The 26,837-nt window shown below is 45.0% G+C and overlaps 1 protein-coding gene and 1 long non-coding RNA gene across 4 annotated transcripts in view; both read left to right on the forward strand.

Moving 5' to 3' along the window:
- The first annotated feature begins 1,282 nt into the window (after positions 1-1,282).
- On the forward strand, positions 1,283-3,309 carry LOC132353741 (uncharacterized). The gene is made up of 2 exons (XR_009499080.1): positions 1,283-1,442; positions 1,876-3,309. It is a non-coding gene; the product is annotated as an uncharacterized LOC132353741 (long non-coding RNA).
- Positions 3,310-13,012: 9,703 nt separating this feature from the next.
- CTCF (CCCTC-binding factor) overlaps positions 13,013-26,837 on the forward strand; it is a 49,504-nt gene continuing 35,679 nt past the window's right edge. Inside the window, exons 1-3 of one of the 3 annotated variants that reach the window (XM_059905146.1) lie at positions 13,013-13,208; positions 18,456-18,572; positions 19,892-20,004. The gene's annotated coding sequence lies outside the window, so the exon portion shown is untranslated. The remainder of the gene's footprint in view (positions 13,209-18,455; positions 18,573-19,891; positions 20,005-26,837) is intronic. The other 2 variants (XM_059905144.1, XM_059905145.1) reach the window with 2 other exon arrangements.

The following is a 26,837-nucleotide window of genomic DNA, read 5'->3' on the forward strand; positions in this document are numbered from 1 at the left end:
TGGCTCCCTAGGAGCCAGCTCACTTGGCCAGGAGGCAAAGAGGAAGCAGGCAGGAAAAGGTGTGGTGGTGGCTGGAGCTTCTGACCACCAGGGAGCAGCAGAACCCCGTCAGGGAATGCCAGGCTTCTGGGTCTTCGCCTCAGCCCAGGCAGCTTCCTACAGAAGGCGCTGAGCACAAGGAGCTCCTTGAGCGCTGGGTAGTTGTGAGGAGATTCTTGCAGAGGCGAAGAGCTGGGGCCTGGGAGGCAGGAGACCCGGATGGCTGCTCTGTGACTCTAAACAGAAAGTCCCTCCTCTCCCTGAGCCACCTCCTCTCTGTAATAACAAACCTGACTAAACCCTGTGACCTCCCCACATCTGGTAGACTTGTGCTGCTTCAGGAAAGAGGGCTCCAGGGAGAGGGCTCACGTGAGTTTATTAACCCCAGAAAGTTAAGTGTTCAATGGGAGGAACCTGAGGGTAGGGGGGGACTTCAGCATGGCAGGCCTGTTCTAAGGAGGGCCCGAGGGAGGCCCACACTCAAGGCTGGAGAAACAGGTCTTCCACCCTTCCCCTCTCCCTCCAGAGCTTTCAATGGAGACAGTGTAAGGGCAGGGGCTTCCCCACTCCGAGCCCACTCTGGCGTCCCAGTACCTGTGGCTGTAGCACAGCAGCGTGACACCCTGGGGGGAGTCTGTCCCTGCACTCAGGTAGAGCCAATGAGATGCCAACAGTCCCCCCTGGGGGGGGTGACCCAGATCCCCAGAGAGCCCTGCCCCCCCTGTGTTTTAGAGCTGTGTATGAAGAGGTTTGGCCGGGCCCTTAACCACCTGCTGGGGAAGCCAAGCTGAGCAGAAAAAAAAACGGTAACAGGAAGGAGCACAGGAAACACCTGTGTGCGGATGCAGGTGGCTCATTCCAGTTGGGTGGGGGCAGGCTGACAGCCCTCAGCGCATCGGCACAGCGCGGTGCTCCCTCTGTGACTGTGACGGGCGGCATGGGAGGGATAGTGTAGCTCAGTTTTGGGGTGGTCGGCTGGAGTGGTAGGGGAGGGGAAGGCAAACAAACGATAGAGACCAAGCCAGCACCCAAAGCCAGCCACAGCCTGGGCCTGCCGCAGGGGCCCCTGCAGCAGGGTTGCTGTCCCAGAACCACCCCTAGGAGCCCCTCAGGCCTGAGGCCCCACAAGAGGTCCCCTAGTAGGGCAGGACTGTCCACTGACATCCAAAGCGTGGCCTGTGTGGCGGGGAAAGAGGAAGTGAACACTGGCTGACCAGGTCCTGCGAAAGTGCAGGCGGGGGTGACTGGACTGGCACAAGCTCATGGCTTAACCCACAGGAGGAGACGGGGCCTGGGCAAGAAGTGTAGGATGGGAAAATGTCCCAGCCAGGGGTCAACCGGGACTGTCATTGGAAATCTGAGTGGCTCTACATCTCTGCATTCCAATTCTGGGAAGACATAAGGTACCTAACTCTGTCCTCTACAAGGAGAGTCCTGAATCCCGAGCCTCGTATTCAGCTCTAGGTGAGGGTGGATATGAAGGTCAGAGTGGGCAGGAGCTAGAATTAGGGCACTGTGAGGTACAGCTGAAGGACTGTCAAGGCCAAGACAAAAAGAGCCTCGGGCCTTTGCCCCACTAACCCTACCCAGCTCAGAACAGTGTAAACCAACCCCAAGACAGCCACTCAACCCCTCTCCATCAGTGACTTGAAGTCAGGCTGGATGGCCTCCTATACCCTGGCTCAGGCCCATGTCTGTGAGATGGTGGGGGGCAGGGAGAGCCCTTGTCCTCCCTCCTGTACACCCTGCCGTCCCCCAACACACATGGCCTCACAGGTCTTCCCACAGGGCGAAGCTCCTCCCAGCACACCTCCCATCTACCCCGCTGTCACACAGGTTTGGGGAGGCACTCACTCCCGCGACTCTGGACAATTGAGAGCCTGCTGCCTCCAGTGATGGGAGGTTGATGACACCATCGGGAGTCAAATGCACCAGAGCAGGGAAAGCCTGTCCCCAGCTGTCCTGTGGAGCCTGTGCCAGCCTCTTGAGGGGACAGAAGGAAGTGGGCCTCCAAGTTCTGTGACACACTGAGAAGCACCCCATCAATCAGGTCCATCAAGGCCACAGCCATGCCTTGGCCACCATCGTTGGGGGTCTCCCCAGAAGAAACTAATAAGCATGCACTGCAAAAAAAGGGACCAGGCTGAGGTAGTCCAGAATACAATTTATTGTGTTGGTGGTCCTTGGAGGCTCCCCCGACTCCCCTCTTTTCCTTTTGCCCTCTTCTAACCTTACCTTTCCTCCAGTCTCCCGCTCTTCTTCCTCATGTATTCAAAGCTGCAGAGAACCAAAAAAAAGAAGAAAAAAAAAAAAAAGGCATGTTGGTAAATGCAAAGAAGCAGATGGGTTGGCACGTGGGAAGAGAACTGCTTCTTTGTCTCGCCTACAGAGCGGGGGTGACTTCCTTGTGTGCTCCTGCCTGGTGTGTGGGTACAATCTGCTGAACCCTAGGCATATGACATGCTCCCCCCAACCCCAAACAGCCCTGGAGTGCCCTATTTAGGCCATCCATCATCCATGGACAGAAGGCTCTTGGCTTGGCTGCCAGACCTGGCTCTTCTGGGCCTACGTAATACCGAAGGGTGAGCTTGGGAAGGACTCCCGGGCCTATACAAACAGCTCAGGAAGAACATCTATCATTTGGAAAAGAAGACTGTCATTGACCTGCGAGAAGGGGCCTCTTGTTTCAGAAGGCTGCAGTGGGGTGTGCAATGGGGTCACAGTTTAAGTTTAATGTCAATGGTCACGTCTCACTTATCTCTGAAGACACCCAGGGCATATGGATCTTCAATAAGTACTGACTTGGAGCAGCTGAATAAGCAGATGAATTGCCATGCTAACACCAACGTTTCTAGCTATTTCCTCTGAATCTCCTTACAACTTTCTCCTCCACCTCCTCCTCAGGCATCCTCTTATAAACATCACTCCACAGGATTCCATTCTAGGCCCTTTTCTCCTCTCTTTTGAAACGCACTCCCTGAACCACCTCATCCATTTCTCTGGCTTCCATCTATATGCTGAGGCTGTATGCCAGTGATTCACACGGCTCTCTCACCTCCCGACCCCCATATCCAACTGCTGACTGGACACCTTTTGAACAGCATTCTCAAAATCAAACTTATCTCAAAACCTGTTTCTCCTCCAGAACTTCTGGAGAAAGTACTCAGGTACTCAAGCCACACAACTGGGCCTCACCCTTGACTCTTTCCCTGTCCCCTCTTCCAGCCATCAGAATCTTCTCAATTAAATGCCCTAAATATTTCTAAATTCTGTCTGCTTCTCTTTATCCCCATTGGCACCACTCAGTTTCAGGACATGTTGACCTCTCTCCTAAACACTAAAACTGCCCCCTCACAGGCTCCCTGCCTCTGATCTTGCCCTTCTTCCGTCCATTCTCCATGGTGCAAAGTGATTTCTAAAAACATAAACCCACCACTACAGTTTCTCTTTCTCTTAGGGAAAATTCCAGCCCCCTCAACCTGGCTCACGAAGGCTTTTAAGTGTGTTCCTCTCTCCAGCCTCACTTCTGGGGCCTCAGTCTGCACTGGACCTCACCAAACCACCTGCAGGGCTTGCTTGCCCCTCTGTGGTACACTCTTCCCACTCCTCATCTTGCCTTGCTAATGCCTGGTTACCTGATAGGCTTCAACCTAGACATCACAAATTTCTTCATGAAGCTTCCCTTCCACTGGGCTCCTGTCACAGAAGCATGCATTTCCCCTAGTACAGTACTAGGGGAATCACACCCCATTGCAATCGCTCATTTACTTTGTACCCTCCAATATATACATCCACAAGTATTTTCTGACCAGTCTACTAGGTAACAGGTACCACCCAAGTCTGCAAAAGATGATTGGTGCCTTGCTTGTAGAGCTCGGTCCAAGTGTTTTGTTTTGTTTTTAAACAGCTTTATTGAGATTTAGTCCATGTACCATGCAATTCACCCATTTAAAATGTACAATTCAGTAGTGGCTTTTAGTGTATTTACAGAGTTGTACAATCATCACAATCAATTTTAGAGATTTCATCAACCCCAAAAGAAACTCGGCACTCCTTAGGTATCATCCCTGGGAACTCTACATCCCCTTCCCTTTCCCGGCCCCCAGCCCCCGAGGCAACCACTAATCTACTATAACCACAGATCCTATAGATTTGCCTATTCTGACATTTCTTTTTTTTTTTTTTTTTTGGCCGCACCACGCAGCATGTGGGATCTTAGTTCCCCGACCAGGGATCGAACCCGCACCCCTTGCAGTGGAAGCGTGGACTCTTAACCACTGGACCGCTAGGGAAGTCCCTGGATGTTTCTTATAAATGAAATCAGGTTAGGTCTTTCCAACTTACCCAATTGTAAGATTCACCTGAGAACTTCCATGGAGATTCAAATTCGGAGACCAGGGAATCTGTATTTTAAACACGTGCTCCAGGCAGTTCTCTATTTGATCAGGCTGCATCTGCCTTTACTGTCTCCAGCAAAAGTGGGTCAAGAAATAGCTTTTGATGAATACCGCTAAAACTTAACACGATCTGAAAACATTTTGAACATGAAAGGACAGTGTATGTTTAATGCAGAAAAAGCCTGGATACTCAAAATACCCCCCAGAGTCCCCCATGAAACAGCTCTTTAGAACGCACTTTTACTGGGACTTCCCTGGTAGCGCAGTGGTTAAAAATCCGCCTGCCAATGCAGGGGACACGGTTAGAGCCCTTGTCCAGGAAGATCCCACATGCTGTGGAGCAACTAAGCCCGTGCGCCATAACTACTGAGCCTGTGCTCTAGAGTCCGCGTGACACAACTACTGAAGCCCGCGCGCCTAGAGCCCGTGCTCCGCAGCAAGAGAAGCCACCGCGATGAGAAGCCCGCGCACCGCAACAGAGAGTAGCCCCGCTCGCTGCAACTAGAGAAAGCCCGTGTGCAGCAACGAAGACCCAATGCAGCCAAAATATAAATTAATTAATTAATTATTTTAAAAATGCACTTTTACCACGGGGATCTCAAATAAGGAATGGAATGGAAGCCTGAGCAGGGGACAATATAGGGAGGGAGAACTGAGATCAGACCAGTGGAGGCGGCAAGCAAGTTGCATCCACAGGGGCCAGAGGGGGCAGTTAGAAAGGGGCTTGTGGAGTGGCTGAGGAGTTTGGGATTTACCCCCAGGACACTGGGGAGTCATCCATGGGCTTGAAGCAGGGGAATTTTGTGATCACATCTGTGCTTTGGAAAGGTCGCTTTGGCAGTTGTGTGGAGGGAGGAACCGGGGGGGAGTGAGGAGTCTGCTGCTGTGGTCAAAGTGACGGTGCCCGAGCCAGGATGGAGGCAGTGGACACAGAGAGGAGGTTAGAGTGAAGAGATGTTCTGAAGGTAGAATGGACAGGATTTGGAGATTGATGGGATGTGGGAGATGAGAAAATGAAGCTCAGGTTTCTGGCCTGTGTGGTGGATGGGTTGTGGCATCTTTCACTGAAAAGGGGGAGCCCTAGAGAAGCAAATTGGGAGGAGAGTGACAAGGCTCATAAGGGTGGCCTGGGAGCCATCCAGGAGGAAGTGTCCAGAAAGAAGCTAGATACGTAGATCTGGGCAAGAAAAGAAGGGTGTAGGCAAGAGGCAGAACTTTGAGAGTCCTCCTTGCTTTACTGATATCCAGTGACCAATCTGTTCCTCCCACACATGCAGCCCATGCCTTTTACTTGCTTCTCCATCCTTGACTTTTACCTACTAATGCTCGAGGTTTAGTGTCTCCAGACTAATATAAGACAAAACATAAGGCCCTTGAGGGCTAGGGACATCATCTCTCTCCAGTATTACCCTAGCCTTGAGCATAGACCTGGGCATTGAGCAGTTATTCAGGTTACAGATTAATAAGTTATGATTCCAAATACCTCTGCTATCTGCTTTCCAAGTGGCTGGAATTTCTCCCATTAAAGCCCTTCCTGGGACTTCCCAGGCAGTCCAATGGTTAAGACTCCGCGCTTCCAATGCAGGGGGCACAGGTTCAATCCTTTGTCAGAGAACTAAGATCCTACATGCTGCATGGTGCGCACCCCCAAAATAAAATAAATAATAAAATAAAATAAAATAATGTTTTAAAAAAAACCTCTTCCTTTGGGTTAAGGCAATAGTGTCCAACTTGCATTAGAGGGCAGACACCTTTTTACCCTTAAACAAATCACATAAAATTCGGAGAAGGGGGAGAAAATGAGGGAGCAGAGAGGCCCAGAGCCTGCCTGATAGACCTCCCTTCCTCTTCCCCCTCCCAAGCAGCCCCTGAGCTAAAGCATCATGTCCAGAGGATCCCTATAAAAATGGAAATGCTACCTAACAGTGAGAAGCCCTGAGCAGCCAGTGAAAGAACAGGAAGAGAGAGGGTGGGGCTGGAAGATCTGAGTACTCATTCTGGTTTTGCCAAGTTACTGGACGACTCTGAGCAAGTCACTTCATTTCTAGAGCTTAGGACAAAACTGTGGCTGGCTCTTCAAAAAGAACTGTGAACATCAGTTGAAAGGGCAGGCATGAAGGTGTTTTGCAAAGTGAAAAGTGTAAAGATTAGACGGAATATTTAAGGGTGATCAATGCATACCTGAAAAATGCAGGTAAGAGCACAGAGAACAAAAGTGACCTACTTCTCAAATGTGAGATGTAGGCCCAGGCAAAGTCCTTCTTTAGACTTTAGAGAGCAGTAGTTTGAGCTGAGAGGTAAAAAATAAACAGGGTTTTTACAGGGGTCTGAAGAAAGCAGACATCAATAAGGAAAAAAATTCCTGTGGTCTGGGTAGGAGATGATGTAGAAGGGCAGGTCTTTAAATTTAGGAGAAAGTGGTTGGCCTTGGCAGCTGACATTGAAAGCTTTCCAAACATCTTATAAGGTTTAGTATCACTACACCCTAGTTCAAAAGTATGGGATGACTTGCTGTCCCCCCAACACTCTTCTACCCTTTTATGTCCTTGATTATGGCTCTTCACCTTACACACCTTTGCCTCGTTAATGCCTTCTGATCCTTTAACACCCAGTTGAAATGAGATACTCCTGGGGAATGATTTGCTCCTTTATCTATGAGTTCATTTCTTCTCATTATAACAATTAATGCATTAATTGTTTTTTGGTTTTGTTTTCTAAATTTTGAGTTTAAGGGCAGGAAACACATCTTGGGTCATCTTTGTATCCCCAGTGCCTAGAAAGGGAGCTGAACACAGCTGGTACTCAATAAATCTTTGCTGAATTGGAATATATCTCACACATGTCCTCAACAGACACAGAGAAATGGGAGTGTTCAGGTGTAGCTTTAGGTCTTACCCCCAAAGTGGGCAGGAAGAGTCTTGCCCATTGTTACTTAGAAAATCAGCACATCTCTCTTCCATTTGTTGATTCTCTTGCTTAATGAGTTCCAAAAAACACATAAATGATCAAGATTATTGCAAGCTTTACCTGGGGGCAATAGTGGGAGCTAAGGAAGATGTTGGAAATAGAATTGTTCTCCTGAGAATTACAGCACAAAGTACACTTTTCTTAGAAAGAATGGCTTCCAGGCCAAGGAACACTTAGTCAGTTAAGTAATTCTATTAATTAATCTAGAAAGACCATGTCCATCAGAAGGTAGATTTGGGAGTGAGGGTAGGTTACTAAGAAGCATAAAAATAAAAGAAATAATAATGATCGTTTACATTTATTATATGATTACTGGTGCCTAGAACTATGCCTAAAGTTTTACTTGCATTTTCTCATTCAGTCCTTAGTAAAGTACAATTATCATCCCATCTTATGGAGAAGAAACCTGCAGTTGAGTTGTTACTAATTCACCCAAGATCACACAGCTAATAAGGAGCCAAGACAATATTCAAATGCCAGACAATCTGACTCCAGCATCAGAGAGGATGATATTAAACACTTAAGTTATATAAATTACATCTCAACCTAATGAACTGCTTACCAAAGCTTTCTAGTAATATGGCTTCCCAGGAGGCTCTCCTATAGGGACAGAATATGCCTTTTGCCAGCATGTGAGCACCAGTCCACTTCCCAGTTAGTCACTTGGCTTATCCATCAAGCTCCTGTGCACCTGATGAGTCCCTAAGGAAGGAATCCACTCTCGAGGCTGAGGGCCAGATCCTAGAACGTGGTGACTTCACCAGTGCTATGTGGTAAGCTGACAGCCTTCTGCTGATAATGCCCTGAACTCCTGTGAACTACAAACCTGAGACAGTCCATGGGAAGAACACTTCCTTAAATCACTTGGTGCTTTTAAGTCACCACAGTTCTCGTTGGTGACGCAGTCTGGGATAGTACTGCAGGGAACAAACCTGTCCTTATTTTTATCATCCCAACTGTTCCACAGGCTCTCATCATATTACTTTTCCTTCTCACCTTGTTTCTGTCCAGCATGAAACAGCCTATCCTGTTGGTTTGGCTTTCCGTTTCTTGGTCTTTGGGGCCAATTTCATGAAGTAGGACACATCACCATTTCCTGCAAGAAGAAAACATTTCCTTTTGTTCCTTCCTAGTGATCCTCAGCATTTTCTCAGCCATGTAAGAGAAGCATATGGGAATCTTTGTCTTCAGAGAGCCCACTCCAAGGCCACTTGGACCCCATTCCTGGCTTCTAACTGATGCCTCAGAGGTCATATAGTTGTAATTATAGTTGATATAATATAAATATAGTAGTTGTCTTAGTCCATTCAGGCTGCTATAACAAAATACCACTGACTAGGTGGCTTATAAACAGCAGATGTTTACTGTTCACAGTTCTGGAGGCTGGAAAATCTGAGGTCAAGGCACCAACATGGTCATATTCTGGTGAAGGCCCTTTTCCTGGTTCATAGCTGTGCCTTCTTGCCATGTCCTTACATGGTGGAAGGGGCTAGGAGCTCTATGAAACTTCTTTTATAAGGCACTAGCCCCATTTATGAGGGTTCCGCCCTCAGGACTTAAGCACCTCCCAAAGGCCCCACTTACTAATACCATCACATCTAGCATTAGGATTTCAACATATGAATTTTGGGGAGGACACAAATATTCAGACCTTAGCAGTTGTAAATATAATTGTAAATACAATTGAGGGTTTTTGCCATCTAAATACATTGCCTTGGACTTCCTTGGTGGTCCAGTGGGTAAGACTCTGCGCTCCCAATGCACGGGACCCGGATTCCATCCCTGGTTGGGGAACTAGATCCTGTATGCATGCCACAACTAAGAGTCCGCATGCCACAACTAAAAAAGATCCTGCATGCCGCAACTAAGACTGGGAGCAGCCAAACTAAATAAATCAATCAATAAATACATTGCCTTATATTTATCCACATGAATGCTTTAGAGGTGTGGAGAAAAGGGAACCCTCTTGCACTGTTCATGGGAATGTAAATTGATACAGCCACTATGGAGAACAGTATGGAGTTTCCTTAAAGAACTAAAAATAGAATTACCATATGACCCAGCAATCCCACTACTGGGCATATACCCAGAGAAAACCATAATTCAAAAAGACACACGCACCGCAATGTTCATTGCAGCACTATTTACAATAGCCAGGTCATGGAAGCAACCTAAATGCCCATCGACAGATGAATGGATAAAGAAGATGTGGTACATATATACAATGGAATATTACTCAGCCATAAAAAGGAACGAAATTGGGTCATTTGTAGAGACGTGGATGGATCTAGAGACTGTCACACAGAGTGAAGTAAGTCAGAAAGAGAAAACAAATATCGTATATTAACGTATATATGTGGAACCTAGAAAATGGTACAGATGAACCAGTTCGCCGAGCAGAAATGGAGACACAGAAGTAGAGAAAAAACATATGGACACCAAGGGGGGAAAGCGGGTGGGGAGGGAGGTTGTGGGGTGATGAATTGGGAGATTGGGATTGACATGTATACACTGATGTGGATAAAATGGATGACTAATAAGAAAAAAAATAAATAAAAAATAAACATAAAAAAAGAAGACATTCTTTTTTTTAAAAATAAATTTATGTATTTATTTATTTTTATTTTTGGCTGTGTTGGGCCTTTGTTGCTGCACGCGGGCTTCCTCTAGTTGTCGTGAGCGGGGGCTACTCTTCATTGCGGTGCGTGGGCTTCTCATTGCGGTGGCTTCTCTTTGTTGCGGAGCACGGGCTCTAGGTGTGCCGGCTTCAGCAGTTGTGGCTCGCGGGCTCTAGAGCGCAGGCTGAGTAGTTGTGGCGCACGAGCTTAGCTGCTCCGCGGCATGTAGGATCTTCCCGGACCAAGGCTTAAACCCATGTCCCTGCATTGGCAGGCAGATTCTTAACCACTGCGCCACCAGGGAAGTCCTAGAAGACACTCTTGAAGCTTAAAGATAAGATGGTTTGAGGCAAGGTCTTAGAGAAAGCGAATTAGTCAGATTATTAAAGATACCAGAAAGAAAAGAAGCTAAGCATTAAAGTGTAAGTCAGCTTTGTTTCCAGTACATAGTTCCTAAGTATACCAGGAGCTGTTTGGAGTGGAGGGCTGAAAAAAATGCAAAAATGCAAATATTCCAGAGGTGTCTGGTAATTTTTCTCTAAGTTTGCCTTTTCTTTATGCTTGAGTCCTCAGGTGTACATAAGAGACTACTGGAATAACTTGGTTTCTAGAAAAAGGGGTCACATGTAAATTTTCCAGATACTTCACACATTTCTAGAATAGTAAATAATCACATAAGGCAAGTACCTATTACTAGAAATCAGAAAACTAGGGTGTTGGTGCTGAGAAACCAAATTATCCCTTTTCTTCATGTCTGTACCCAAGCAGTTGAATGTTGCTTAGAGAAAAACCGCATACTGGGCCAACTGGTTTAACTTTAAACTCATGATCACAAACTTCAAATGGGTACCCGATACCACCAAGGCAGTCCCACTAGGAAAACTGCAAGCTTGCTTTCTCTCTCCCCTGCATTTGCACCCATCTTCACCCTTGTTACCCTAATTTCCACAGTGGAAGCATCCTGTTCCTATCCAAGGTCAATCCTACCAGTTTCCTTATATCCTCCCATGAATTTCACCCTGATTTAAGTCAAGCAAGGGAATTCCCTGGCAGTCCAGTGGTTAAGCGCTTTCACTCCTGTGGGCCTGGGTTCGATCCCTGGTCAGGGAACTAAGATCCTGCAAGCCCTATGGCGCAGCAAAAAAAAAAAAAAAGTCAAGCAAGGCTTCGCTCTCCTGTATCACTCCCAATGACAAATAAACATGCTCTAGAACCCTTTCATATTTTAAAACATGCTCTAGAATTCTTTCACCCTCCCTTAACCCCATATCCTTCCACATTTATCCCTGAATTTCTTTGCTCCCTTCGCAGCTAAGCTTCTCTCATGTTGCCTATGTGTGCTGTCTCTATTTCCTCACTTTCCTGTTCACTCTTCAACCCATTCTAGTCAGGTCCACACCTCTGATTTACCAACATGAATCAAGCCAAAGTCACCAATGATAATCTCATCTTCCAAGGTGACCAATTCAATATAGCCATGTTTCTGGCCCAAGTTTACCTCTCAGCAGCACTAAACACAGTTGACCATTCCCCTCCTACCTGAACCCTTCGCTGCCCTTGGATTCCAAATTCAACACTCTGTGGATTTCCTTCTGTCTTCCTGGCTGTTCCTTCTCAGTCTCCTTCTCCATTACCCTATCTCTAAATGCTGGAGTGCCTAGGATTTGGCCTTGGAACTTCTCTTCACTCTTTCCTCCAAGTCAGAGGTCTTATCAACTGACAGCCCCCACGTGCGGCTTAATCAGCTCATGCAGTTTTAAAACATCTGACTTAGTTGCCAACACCTGAAGATGTTACACAAACCCCGCCCCCCCCCAGATTTCCTTTAAAAAGAAAAAAACAAAATATCTGTCAACATTGGGCTAACATTCTCATAATGGAACAATCAGCTCAATGGAGCAGAAGCTGCCCACTTGATGGGTCAGTTTGTTCTCCGTGATCTAAGGTAAGGGAGTTGAGAATACAGTCCTGAGTTAGATTCCCATAAGTATCAAAGACTGTCCTCCCTGAGCCACCAGAACATCTTCCAGTCAGTCTTCAGGGAATTTTACTGCTGGTTGGGTAGAGTCCGCAGGTGCATCTCAGGGAGGGGGAGGGGCGACCGCACTGTGAGGGGCTGAAGGACCCCGCCCACAGAGAGCTTAACAGCTCTCGGGCAAAAACAAGAAATGTAGGTTTTAAAATACACAATTACGCCGCTCCAAATACATAAAGTCCTTTTGGCAAAAGACTGCTATGATCGTGTAAAAGCATCAAGTCTGGCCTTCTTCTGGCCTCTCCGGGCTGAGATGGCCTGGGCACACCAGAAAGCCCTCGCCCTCTTCTCTCACACCCGGTATTAGGAGGCCCTCTTGTAGGGCGGAGAGATCCCCCAAAACCGCTGGGCAAGGACAGCCCTGCTCGCCGTGGCTCGCAGGCGCTGGAATGTTTCTGAGCAGCCGGGAGTGAGAAGGGACCCGCCCGGCCTTACCCGGTGGCGGGCTGCGGTGCGGCGCTCGGAGGGCGGGTCCGGCCCTGGTAGGGCGGAGACTGGGGCGGGGCCCCAGGCGGGGCCCCACCCAAGAACCGCCTCAGCCCCACCGCCTAGACCCGCGCGCGCTTCCTCCAAACACCCTCCCCCCCACCCCCTCCCTTACGGATTCAGAGCGGGTGACTGCAGCTAAGGAACCAGGTCAACCGGGCCGGGATCCTGGACCGCCCAGAGGCGACTGCCTCCGCCCAGGAAGCCCCACCCAGCGGGAGCCCGGACGTCGGGCTCCCTAAAAACCCACGCGCGACCGGTCGAGGGCGCGTGCGGCGTGACGCGACCCGCAGCGCGTCCCGTGACGCCATCGCGCCCGCTTTTGAAAGTTGGCGCCCGGGGCCGCCTCCCATGCTGCCCTGCGCCAACCCCTCCCCTCACCTTTCCTCCCCCGCCCTCCACTCGTCGCCCGACCGGCCCCCCCACCCGTCCCTTCCCTTATCAGCACCCGCGGCCCCGGCAGCGCCGACGCAGGCGCACTGCACCGCGCCGCCGCCATTTTGTGTCCGAGTCTGTGGAGCGATTAAACCGTGCGCGGAGCTGCTTCTTTGGCGGCAGCGGCGGCGGCGGTAGCCGGTGCGGGTGCGTGGAGCTGCCTGGGGACGCCGGGTGGCCGGAGCGGTGGAGCGGCGGCGGAGCGAGCGCTGCGGGGGGTGTGGCGCGGAGGTAAGGGGGCCCCGGGTGGAGGAGGTTTCGCGGGCCGCCTCTAGGTGTCACGATGGGGCCGCTCCGGTCGGCGCTGGCTGTAGCCCGGCGCCAGCGCCGCCGCCGGGGGGTGTTTGTCTCCCTCTACCGTCCCTGCTGCGGCGCGGCCGCCGCCATTGCCCGTCGCCGCCGCGGCCCGGGCGCCCCCCCGCCCCCACCGCGCCCGCCCGCCTGCCCGCTCGCCCGCCCGCCCGCTCGCTCGCTAGGCCTCCCTCCTACGGCGCGCTAGGCCTCCGGCGGTGGCAGCGACAGAGGCCCGCGCACTGGCGACTCCATTTTCCTTCCTTTGTCTCTGCCCTCGAGGCCGGCTCTTGGCCCGACCGATCACCCGGCCGCGGCCCGCCCTCTGCCCTCCGCCCCTCCCGCCATGGGTGGCCTCAGCCGAGAGGCGATCTCCGCTCCCCGGCTTCCGCGCCCGCCTCGCTCAAGTGTCGACACCCAGCCACCGCGCGCGCAGCCAGGTCTCCATGCAGTATGGGTGTCGGGCCCTTGCCGACGCCTCTCGGGCTGCCCATCCTCCAGCCTGCCCAGTCCCGGAACCTACCCTGCGGCCTTGCGAGCGTCCCCCGCCGCCCGGCTGCTCCGCGGTCGCTCCCAGTCCGCGCGTCGCCGCCGCTGGTGTCCGTCTCCACCGAGTGGCGCAGGCGGCGCTGCTGCGGCTGCGAGTAGAGGGACCCCAGAGCTGCCGAGAGCTCCCTCTGCAAGGCTGGCTGAGCTGCTCGCGCCTCGACGCCGCCTGAGCGGGCGGGGGGACGCGCGCTCGCCGCCCCCGCCGGGCCCCGCTGCGCCCCCAAACTAGCGCCCGGGCTCCTCGCCCGATCCGACCGGTGCGGCCCCCCCACGGTGGGCGGAAAGGACACGAGTTCCACAAGTTTTTCTCGAGCCAGGGTCGGATTCCCCTTGCAGTGATAGGAGCCTGACTTTGTGCGCTAAGAGATCTCAAAGGGATCAAAACTTAATTTCATTCTGATCTCAAGTGACGTGACAAATTCCTGAATTCGGGATTATGGGCTGGCTAAATTGGTTCAGGCAACTCTTGAGTTTCCGTCTCGCTTTAAAACGTCCTGACGTTAACTTACTACAGTATTTAGTACCTGATGCTTTTAGGGCTAGGCGAAGGCAGTTTTGCCCCGGGATTGTGCAACCCGATCTAAAGCGCCAGTAGGGCAGAATGAATTTATTCTTGACTCCACTGGTAATTTGCCCATATGCTGAAATATGAGGGATGATGTTGTAATTGAATCCTGGGTCACTAGTTGCAGTTGGTTTATAAATATCTACGCGTAATGTAACCACTTTTTAGTAGCTGACTTCCTGCAGCCCTGAGTTCAGCAATAAGTAAACATTCGCATATGTAGCGTCTTCCTGCTTTCTTTGAGTTTAGATCAAATAGGAAAGTTAAAATTCCAGGTCCCCTTTAGGTGGCAAAAGAAGTTAAACAGGGAATGTATGTTGAATTTATTTTGTCCTTAAGTTATCTTGCATCATTAAAAAGCTTCCTGTCGAATTGCCAGTTTTTTCTTTTCCCTCAAATATTCTAGTACCTTAATACAATATCGTGCAGCACTTGATGTATCAACTGGGGTTGCTTTGGAGAGAGGAAAGTCTTGATTAAATAGCGGGGCGGGGAGGGGGAGTGGGGAGGCTATGTTAAGTTTATGAGGAAATTAAAACAGCCTGGTGCTAAGCAAAATTGACCGGTCTACTGTGTGTAATCTCAATCTGTAGAATTCTGCAGCAAATGCCTCCATAGGGGAGTGTTTTCAACATTACTTTTTTGAACCCTACAAAAATGTTCTTTCTCCCTCTCCTCCATAATAAAGTTGCCCTAAGTAACTAAATGCAGTAGTGTTGATGGAGTGTCAGGCTTGAGAATAGAACCACGCTTAATTGTCTAATATATTGGTCCGTTTGTGTAATTTTTTGGCATTCTTGTAATTTTCAGTTTTACTTTCCTTTTGAAATTGTGGATGGCAGGTGGCATGTTTTGCTTATTAAAGTAAGGTCCACACGGGTTAAAATCCAGCGGGTCTGTAGAGTCAGGAGGAAAGCTTGTTTTCCCGGTAGCACTGTACTCCATAGACCATGTTTTGCTTCTTGATTTCAATTGTGCCATGTACAGCCATCAGCTTCTTGGTCTTACACATCGTTTATGTCTTTTTTTTTTTAAATACTCTATTTATGTATGTACGTATGTATGTGTATATGTGTGGCTGTGTTGGGTCTTCCTTGCTGTGCGTGGGCTTTCTCTAGTTGTCGTGACCGAGGGCTACTCTTCGTTGTGGTGCGCAGGCTTCTCATTGTGGTGGCTTCTCTTGTTGCGGAGCACAGGTTCTAGGTGTGTGGGCTCAGTAGTTGTGACACATGGGCTTAGTTGCTCCATGGCATGTGGGATCTTTCTGGACCAGAGCTCGAACCCGTGTCCCCTGCATTGGCAGGTGGACTCCTAACCACCGCGCCACCAGGGAAGTCCCGTTTATGTCGTTTTAATGGTATAGATCTTGTCCACAGAGTTGCTCTCCTTTAAGATTTCCTGTATGCCGGGATTCATACTTTGTTTGTTTGTTTTGGCTGCGCCGTGCACCATGCGGGATCTTAGTTTCCTGACCAGAGATAGAACCCAGAGATCTAACCTGTGCCCCCTGCATTGGGAGTACAGAGTCTTTTTTTTTTTTTTTTTCTAAGAGTCTTAACCACTGGACCACCAGGGAAGTCCCCTTTGTTTTTATTGGAAAACTAAGTTTACAGAGAGAATAAATTGAGGACATAAGATTACCCAAGGAAACTTAAATCACTAGTATGAGGAAGATTACAACAGGAATGTTTACCTACCTAGGAAAATATTGCTTATTTAAGAGTAGCTGGTAAACATAGGGAAATACTGCTTATTTAAGAGTAGCTGTAGGGCTTCCCTGGTGGCGCAGTGGTTGAGAGTCTGCCTGCCAATGCGGGGGACACGGGTTCGAGCCCTGGTCTGGGAAGATCCCACATGCTGTGGAGCAGCTGGGCCCGTGAGCCACAACTACTGAGCCTGTGCGTCTGAAGCTTGTGCTCCGCAACAAGAGAAGCCGCGATAGTGAGAGGCCCGCGCACCGCGATGAAGAGTGGCCCCCACTTGCCACAACTAGAGAAAGCCCACGCACAGAAACGAAGACCCAACACAGCCAAAAATAAATAAATAAATAAATACATAATTTAAAAAAAAAAGAGTAGCTGTAAAAGTTATCTTTAGGGATCCATTCAACCAACTTAAAATTTAGGAGCTATAAAAGTTATCCTTAATATGCATTCAAATTCTAAGAGCTTCAGGATTTTGCTTTAAAGGACATAGAAAAAATGAGGGCACCCACCAAGGACTTCTCTGAGTGGCTTGGGGAGTTCCTTGGGAGTGGCAGAAGCCACCTGTGGCTGACTAGGGCCCTGAGGCAGAGCCTTGCAGAGTGGTGCCTGCTGGCAGAATGTTCCTCTAGAGGCTGGTTTTTTGCTTCAGGGATGCTACTGGCATCAAATTCACTCTACATTAACTACTTTATAGGCTCTATTTCATTTTTTTAAACCAGAAACCTAGTTGACCATTTGTCTAACTTATTTACCTATCTTGATTTCAGATGACTAGAGGCTTTTTTGCCAAAAATTAGGTCCCTCTTCAAACAAGTAGGATTTGTCATAACTTAATGCTTTGAGAAAGAGTGTACAGGTTTAGAAAGAACAATAATGGCAAGTAATGTATAACTTTGAAGACCATGGTTCACAATTAAATGTGTAGATTTGGTATACCATATTTGTTTTTTTTAAACATCCCCAGACTTTCTCTAGTTGTTGTCTTCAGATCTTCCCTGGCAGTACCTTTGTGCATTTTCTCAGTGTTTAGTATTTGAATGCAAAGATGTGGCATTGCATATAGACTGCTAACATATACCTCAAGAATAGTGATTTTTCCACACTTGATCTTACTTTTAGTCACCCATCAATTTTCAGGGGCATAAAATTTCATTCCTTTTGACGCATATTAGTGCCAATATATGGACTCCAATACAAAAGTGTTTTGTGGACTAAATGCACTAATTCTCTTCTTAGGTTGTTATAAATTGCCTTTTCAACAGAGAAGACTTTTCTTTAGCTTCATCTGGTAAAGTATTATATCAGTTTAGTTTTGTGGGCTTTAGTTATGAGATGGGTTCCCTCTTAATTGTACCTCATATGCCAAATTCTTTGGAAATGCTTAAATTTAGCTCTTTCATTTCATTTGGGAGTTTCTCCCCCCCACCCCCCCACCATGGAGTTAAGTACCACTCTACCATTGCCTGAAGCTTGACAGTCCATTTATTTGTATTTTAGGGAGAGAATTGTCAAGTAACAGTATGACCTAACAGTATTTTATTATTTGTCTGAAAAGAGATATTTCATTGCTGTGCTTCTAGGATTTTCAAAGGTCAGTAGTGAAATCTCCCCCCATAGTTATCTTTTTTTTTTTTTTTTTTTAAGAAAGTAAATCTTTTTTTTTTTTTAATTTATTTATGGCTGTGTTGGGTCTTCGTTTCTGTGCGAGGGCTTTCTCTGGTTGTGGCAAGCGGGGGCCACTCTTCATCGCGGTGCGCGGGCCTCTCACTATCGCGGCCTCTCTTGTTGCGGAGCACAGGCTCCAGGCGCGCAGGCTCAGTAATTGTGGCTCACGGGCCCAGCTGCTCCGCGGCATGTGGGATCTTCCCAGACCAGGGCTCGAACCTGTGTCCCCTGCATTGGCAGGCAGATTCGCAACCACTGTGCCACCAGGGAAGCCCCATAGTTACCTTATTACATGAAAAATACAGTCTTTACTTGTGGTTTAAACTAAATCAGTAAAACCACTACTTGCTGAAGATAAGGAAATAAACTGTTAAAGGAGTATTACTGCATCTATAAGAATTAATTTTTTGGTAGTTTAACTGTATTTACATTATTTGGTTGCAGGGTCACAATGGGGTGCTATTTTGATAATCAGAAATCTTTAGTTCTTTATATATTTAGCAAATGTTTAAAAAAATAAGTGAAGGTTTTATTATTGACTTGATAGACGTTTACAGCATGTCAATTAGTAATGTGACGTTTTAGCAAGTATATTGTTTCCCAATTTTATTAGTCTTCCTTTTGCCCTCATTTTGCTTTTCATACTGTATCTGCATTTGTGTGTGTTTGGTGTTCATAAAATGATTTGTGCTTCTATTTTAGAATGATCACAGACCTGGGGCCAAAGAACAAGATGCAGTAGTGGACAGATTGCTGACCAGAGGCTTGAGAGCTGAGTTCTGTCTTCCCTGCTCAAACTGACTTTGCAGCCACGGAGAGGTAAATGCTGTTTCCATTTCTTGGTCTTAAAAATAAGAGTAATAAGACCTTCCTGGGGTTGGAGGATTTGCTGGATCATTCTTGGGTATAGGAGATACAGGACAGTGGGTGATTGAGGGCATACAAGCTTTATATTCAGGCAGTACTCCATTTGAAACTCTGCGTGCACTGTTGTATACTAGCTGGGTGACACTGGGCAAATTACTTAACCTTTCTACTCCTACAGTCCTTATTTGTGAGGATAATACCAATTAAAGAGACTATTCTCGGAGTTGATGAGAATGTGTATAAAGCATCAAGTACCATTCTGAGTATGTACATAGAAAGACACAAGGATATGGTGGCTGCTTTTCTGTAGAAACCCAAAATACATTCCAAATGTACATTCCATTCAACCCAAATATACATTCCAAAATGTATATTTTGACTCTTGGCAAATGACCTCAAAAGTCCATGGCTTGTGGCAATTTGTAATTTTGATGAGGAACAGATGGAATCCTATTATTGGGGAAGCTGGTATCCTAGATAAAAATTGTCTCACTTAATTTGATTTAACCTAGCTGATAACCCATGTTTGCTTCGTAGTGTTACAGTCATTATAAATAATTTTTTAAAAAACATTTGAAAGGGTCACTTAAAATTTACTTTAGCCTACAATTTCTGCTATGAAATACAATGAACAGTATAGGGAACTTGAAACAGGCCTCTCATAAATGTCAGAGTCTACTAGGCTTTGGGATTTCATTAACAATAAAGTAGGGTTCTAGGTGTGAAAATTACCTCTTCTCAGGCTACCAGGAAAAACATCTTTCTTATCCCCTAGAAAATGTGAAAATAGTTTAATTGCACTCGTGTAATGGCGAAAAGGAGTGTAAAAGTGAGGGTTACAAATGCTGAGATTAGATAAGCTTATATGAATGAATCATCTAAATGACTATTAAGATTTTTCTTACAAGCTGTGCCTGGACAAATAGAGAGGAGGAAGGGAACAGGAGTGAAAGCTCTTCCCTTCTTCAACTCTCTGTTTTCCAAGTGGGCAGCTTGGTACCTCGATAGATATGAAGGACAAGATGTATGTGCTAGTATTCTGTCGCTCCAGAAATAACTTGTGCCCTGCAGGTTCTTTTAATGTTGATACACAGTGCATACTAATGAGCTGCTGAAAAGAGAAACAATACTGATTTGAAAAGCTATTGAGAGAACTAGCCTTAAGAGTTTGGGGAATGGGGTTGTAAGAACATTTTGGTCACTTTTAAGTGTTATGACTAGTTTAATTGTTTAGATCCCTTGTTCTCAAACTGGGATATGAATACCCTTAGGGTACAAAGTGGTATGATTCCGGGGTACTTGACGCCACAAGATAAACATGACCCATCTTCTTGGAGCTTCAATTGTGCTCACTGAGGGGGCGGTGAGTTAAGTAATTTAACTGGTAAGTAATTACAAATTTTTTTACATTAAAGCAAATATATATTTTAGGAGAAGAATGTGAACTCTATGACTGTCTAAGATAACACAGGTCTTCAACAAAATAGGGCATGAGTGCTTGGGAGTGGGAAGCCCTATTTGTATAGGTACTACAGTGCAAACATTTGAGAAGCAGTACTTTTGAGCTATGTAACAGCTCTACCATCCAGCTCCTTACTTTGTCCCCTGTAGTATCTATTGTGGACTATAGAAGTTAAATTGTATTAAATGGAGCTTGTTTGCTTGTATGCATGTTCCTACACATGCCCAACATGCACAAGAGCTCTGTGCAGATTGGTAGACAGTTCTAGATGGCTGGACCAAGTCATCAAGACCATTCCAATGATATAAGAATTATAATTGAAAAGAAAAGCAGCAGCAGTGACCAAAATCAGGTCTAAAACTGTAAATTCTATAAAACAGAATTTTGAAAACAAATGTCACATTAACTCGAGCATAATTAACAATTTATACTGGTTTTTGTACCCACCTCCCCGCCCCCATTCAGGTTAGTCAGAGTCATAATAAAATGGCTAAATCCTAAGCTTTAGACCTTATGACTCCTAAAATAATTATTTGAAAGCATCAATTCTTAACTGTTTTGTGTGTTTTACAATCTCTAAGTATTGTTACTAGAGTATTGCTCTTAATGTAAATGGCACTTAAGAATTACATTTTCTGTATTGATAATGCCTGCTCTTTGAATACAGGTTTTATATTTGAACCTAACTGGTTCTAGATATACTGAAATGTGACTTTCTCTGAAATGATGTAAATTGGATCAACTCAGATACTTAGATGTGCTCTAAATACCTGCAATATTTATTTATTGAGCACTTGTAATGTGCTCATTCCGTCCTTGAACACTTGCCTTTCTACTTTGTGCCAGGGAGTGCATTAGGTACTGGGGATTTCAAGATGAGTAAGAAAAGGTTCCTTTTCCTGAGGGTCTTAAGTAGAGTATGGGGCAAGAGATCTATAAATAAGTGTTGTCAGTGCTCTGATAAAACTGTGTTCAGGGTGCAGGGAGGATGGTCAGTTACAGAAGTTAGTGAAAGGTGTTGGGAAAGGCTTTCTGGAGGAGAGACCCTGATCTAGGTGTATCAGGAAATACAAAAGAAGCATAAAATTAGATTTTAATCTTACTAGGGCACCAAGGCTTAGCCAGCGTGCAGCTTGATAGCTGTGGCAAGTTCATTAAGGGTGACTTCCTTGTCCCTTCCTTCCCATTTGTAAAATGACATATCTACTCTATTGGAGGCTTATGACAGTTAAATGTAGTATCGTTAGGGGGAAATATGTACAGTTGGCCCTTGAACAATGTGGGCTTGAACTGCTTGGTCCACTTACACACAGATTTTTTTTTTCCCCCGTAGTAAATACTACGGTACTAGTAAATACTAAGGTACTACATCCCACAGTTGGCTGAATCCACTAATGAGGGTATGGTGTATATGGAGGGCTGACTATAAATTAAACTTGGATTTTAAACTACATGGAAGTTCAGCTCTCCCCTAAACCCCATGTTCTTTGAGAGTCAGCTATATGTTTGTAACTAACTATAATGTGCTACATAGGGGTAAAGCGATGATCTTTACACTTTAGCAGTAGTTGGTCATTGTATATATTTTGCATTAAATCAAATAGTGATGACCACCAGAGAGTACAAAAGTTAAGTGAGCTTAAGTGGGACTTATCAGGAAATTAATCGGAAAATATATTGAGCAGTAGACAAACGGATAAGTAAACAGGATCAAATCCCATGTTGGGAGTGATGTTCGACAACCACTAAAAAAAAGCTGATTGGGAAGACTATTAACCAGCAAAATGCTTATGAGAAGTTGTGTTTTTTTTGTTTTTTTTGTTTTGTTTTTTAATATAGTACATGGTGGGGGGAGGGGTAGGCAGGGAATTGGATGAAGGCAGTCAAAAGATACAAACTTCCATTTATAAGATACATAAGTACTTATGTATAAGATACATAAGCACTTAGGGTGCTTATATGTGCAAGGTGATAAGTATAATTAACACTGCTGTATGTTACATATGAAAGTTAAGAGTAAATCCTAAGAGTCTCATCATGGAGAAAAATATTTTTTTCTTCTTCTTTAATTTTATATTTGTATGAAAGTTTACCACACTAAACTTACTGTGGTAAATATTTCATGACATATGTAAGTCAAATCATACGCTGTACACCTTGAACTTATACAGTGCTATACATCAATTACATCTAAGTAAAACTGGAAGAAAAAAATTAAAATATGGTACAAAAAATTGTTATGGAAGAAAAGTAAAGAAAAACTCAAACAGTAATAACCTGGCATATAGCAAGAGCTTGTTTGAATGAATGAATGCCAAGGAAAAAAAGACTAAATGGATAGGCATCAAAATACTAGTCAAAACAAAATAAACTAGTAGTGTGAGGATGGTTAGGTTTGGGGTGACTTTTTTTGGTTTTCTGTAGTTTTATAACATAGTTATTTTATAATGCAAATAGGTTTTTTTTCTCAGAATTATCAAAATTTGGGAGTAACAATATTCAACAATAGAGGACTAATTAAATTATGATACACCTGTTTACAGACAGTCCTCTGTATCTGCAGATTCAACCAACTTCGATAAAGAGGGACCATTATACTGTGCCATTTTATACATAAGGGACTTGAGCATCCACAGATTTGGGTATCTGGCCAGACTGAGAGGTGTCCTGGAACCAATTTCCTGTGGATACCCAGGGACAACTGTAATAGAATGTCATGCAACCATTTTATCATGTCTAGAAATATATTGAAATGGAGAGGGATTTGAGATATGCTACATAAAGAAAGCAGATTATCAAATAGTATGCACAATATGATTTCGTGTGAGAGTAAATACGTGTATATATGGGGAGGGGACTGTGGATATAAACCAGCATGTTTATGTAAAATGTATAAGTTCATATTCTTGCTTATCAGAGTTTTCTCCTATTATCTGTATTGTATAATTTTTAAAGGGCAAAAGGAATACAGTACAATAGGAAGTAGTACTGAAGCTTTCCAGTAAGTATAAAGAAATAATAAAAGTATTTTTGCCTAGTAAAGCTAGGCTTGAGAGCCTTGCAGGAACAGTTGCAAAAGTGCAGGCAGGTGGAGGGCACTGGCAGCCATGTATCTGCCCAAGTGTTAGAGGGAATTGAGGTTGCAGTGGCAATTCTTAAAACTTTCCTTACTTAAATTTGGTCTTAAACTTTTTTTGTATCATTCGAGTAATGTTTAGTTTCATTCTTTGGTAGAGTCTAACAATTGTAGAATTATACTAGAACCTAACGAACCTCTTACTTTTTTCCCTAGAGGTAAACACTATTAATAGTTTGGTGTGTTTCCTTTCGGTTTTTTCCTCCACTTTTGTAAATGGGCATGTACATATGGTACAGTTTTTAAAACAACATGTAATTGTGCAAGTATTATGTGACTATCACATTCAATACAAGGACATGAGAGGAAATATTTCAAACAGTACAAAATGATAATAGTGAAAAGTAATAACTTTCCCCTGCCTCTCATCCCTCAGTTTTCTTCCCCAGAGGTAATAAATATTACCAATTTTTCATATATCCTTCCAGAGAAAATTCTACATATATATAAACATGTGTTTATGTATCTTTTTTTTAAAAAACACAAATGGTAGCATACTATACACATTGTTCCGGACATTTGAGTTGTTTTCGATCTTTTGCTGTTAGAGAAAGATGCTACAATAATTATCCTTCTTGCGTACAGCTCTTTGGGCACATGTACTAGTGTATCTGTAGGATAAATTCATAAAAGTTGAACTGCTTATATATTTCTAGAAGAGGGAGTGGCATGTACAAAGGCCCAGAGGCAAGAGAAAAGAAACAGGACGTTCTGGATACTGAAAGCAACGACTAGAGCAGAGTGGATGAGGCTGGATGCAGATCTGCTGATAGGGCCTTGAAGGACCCTGTAGGCCCGGTGAAAGGGTTTAGACTTCAGCCTAAGAGTTTTAGCATGGGAGGTTTCAGAAGGGAAGTCTCCTTGCTGATAATGAATTTATATTTTAGAAATCTGTGGCCACTGTGTAAAATATGGGTGGTAATGGAGCAAGAGGGAAAGCAGGGAAACTAGTCAGGAGGCCATCGCACTTGGCCAGGCAAGATATAATGTCGGCCTGACTTAAGGTAGGGGATCTCAACAGAATTGCTGTTTGTCTAGTTTTGTTGTATTTTTTGTTTTGTTTTGTTAAACTAAGCTGGAATCCTATCCTGTGTCCTCTTTTGTAACCTTTTTTCATGTTATATGTTATGAACATTTTTCTTGTTAGATACCCTGTGTTACCTCAGATTACTGGAATACTTCCTTATTGCTGAATGTTAAGCTTTCTAACCTATTCCTTGTTTGTTGGCCTTAGCTGTTTGCCTCTGATACTTCATGTCTCTTCTTATTCCCCATGGTTTGAATTATTTCTAAAATAAGAGTAAACTGATTTTGAATGAGAGCCAAGTTAATTGTAAATTTGAGTGCATAGACTTTTATCTATTCAGAATCCTATCACGTATATAGCTATAGCTCTAAGCATTTTTCACACTGAAATTAAATCCTGTGTTTCTTATTTTGAAAGAGGTAGGTGATACACTAGCTTCCCCAACAAGGAAGGAGGAAATAAAGTCCTAAAATGTCCTAGATGGGTGAGGGCTTTTGTAGAAAAGAGCAGATAGATATCTTGATGCTTTGTGTGCAGTAGGTGGGGTGGGGGGGATTATACCCAGACTTAGAGCAGCCTTTCTAGTTTAAAACATACCCTAATGGAGGGGGGAAGAGCCACTGTATCTTTTTTTTTTTTTTTTTTTTTTTGGCTGCTTTGGGTCTTAGTTGCAGCACGCGGGATCTTCATTGCGGCACGTGGGCTTCTCTCTAGTTCCAGAGCATGGGCTCAGTAGTGTGGCACATGGGCTTAGTTGCCCCGAAGCATGTGGCATCTTAGTTCCCTGACCAGGGATCAAACCCGCATTCCCTGCATTAGAAGGCGGATTCTCTCTTTTTTTTTTTTAATTAATTAATTAATTATATTTTTGGCTGCGTTGGGTCTTCGTTGCTGCGCGTGGGCTTTCTCTAGTTGAGGTGAGCGGGGGCTACACTTTGTTGCGGAGCATGGGCTCTAGGCGCGTGGGCTTCAGTAGTTGTGGCTTGTGGGCTCAGTTGTTGTGGCTCACAGGCTCTAGAGCGCAGGCTCAGTAGTTGTGGCACACGGGCTTCGTTGCTCCGCGGCATGTGGGACCTTCCTGGACCAGAGCTCAAACCCATGTCCCCTGCATTGGCAGGCGGATTCTTAACCACTGCGCCACTAGGGAAGCCCCCAGCCTACTACTTTTTAGATAAACTCTGGTATTACAGAACTCTGGCATAGCATAGTCACTGTCACAAATTGTTAGGTGTGTGCAAGATACTATACATTCACAGAAGTATGGTACAGAACTAATAATAGAGGACACCCTAATTGTTTTTAGTATTTCTTGTGTTTCTGTTTTATTTGTATCTTACAGCTTTCTACTTCTGTTTAAAATTTTTTTGTTGTGGGTATATGTTGAGACTATAAAATAGTAGTGACTTGGTTTCCTGTTGGGAGTAAATTTTATTATATAATACATTTTTTTCTTTCCGGCTCCTTGGCGGACAAGGCCTTTGATTCTTCTTTTGTCTTGTCTTTTGAGTATTTGTAAATGTATAAATTTCCCCCCAACTTCTTGATTAAGCTTTTGTCTATATATATATATTTTTAACATCTTTATTGGAGTATAATTGCTTTACAATGGTGTGTTAGTTTCTGCTTTATAACAAAGTGAATCAGTTATATATATACATATGTTACCATATCTCTTCCCTCTTGTGTCTCCCTCCCACCCTCCCTATCCTGCCCCTCTAGGTGGTCATAAAGCACGGAGTTGATCTCCCTGTGCTGTGGCTGCTTCCCACTAGCTATCTATTTTACGTTTTATATTTCTTTTTTTCCTCTATTTGTTTCCATATTTCTCAGGAGTAACCAAGTTGACAGATTACTTGTTTTTATAACCTAACATTAGTTCAAAGTAGCATTTTGTTTCTTTTATTGTTTAAACTTCTCTGTGTTCCTATGCTTGTATAGCCTTTTTCTGTTTTTCAGATTTCTTTGTTCTGTTAAACAACACTTTAACTATTATTCATATTTTATGCTGTACTATTTACTCACTAAGGATGTCTCTCTGTATTTTTTTCATATTAAGTGTTTCTTGATCTTTATTCAAAGGCAGTATATTGCCACTTATTATTGCTATTACTATGCCTTTGGTACAGGCATTGTTTAAGCTGTTGACTTCTGATTTAACCTTGACCTTATAGGAGACCCCATTTACCAAATAAAATGGTCTTGTTTCTACAAAGTAGCCTTCAGGAGTGAGTCCTGGGTTATAGAGACCCTGGAGCAGTGGCCACATGGTCACTGACACACACTGTAAAACCATGAATTCACTCCATTATGTGTGTCCATTTCTCTTTTTCTTTCCCCCTTTTTCCTTTTGTTGTATGTTGAGCTTGTCCATACCATCTAGAGAGATCTTTTGATATTGATGCTACCCACAATAGAGGTGAAATTTTAGAACTTCCTTCTTTTTTTTTTTAAATGCTGTTTTGTTTTGGTTTGGTTTTTTTTTTTTTTTAATTTATTTATTTATTTATTATTTTTGGCTGTGTTGGGTCTTCGTTTCTGTGCGAGGGCTTTCTCCAGTTGCGGCAAGCGGGGGCCACTCTTCATCGCGATGCG

This window comes from Balaenoptera ricei, chromosome 19 (genome assembly GCF_028023285.1).
Source record: "Balaenoptera ricei isolate mBalRic1 chromosome 19, mBalRic1.hap2, whole genome shotgun sequence".
NCBI classification, from domain to species: Eukaryota; Metazoa; Chordata; class Mammalia; order Artiodactyla; family Balaenopteridae; genus Balaenoptera; species Balaenoptera ricei.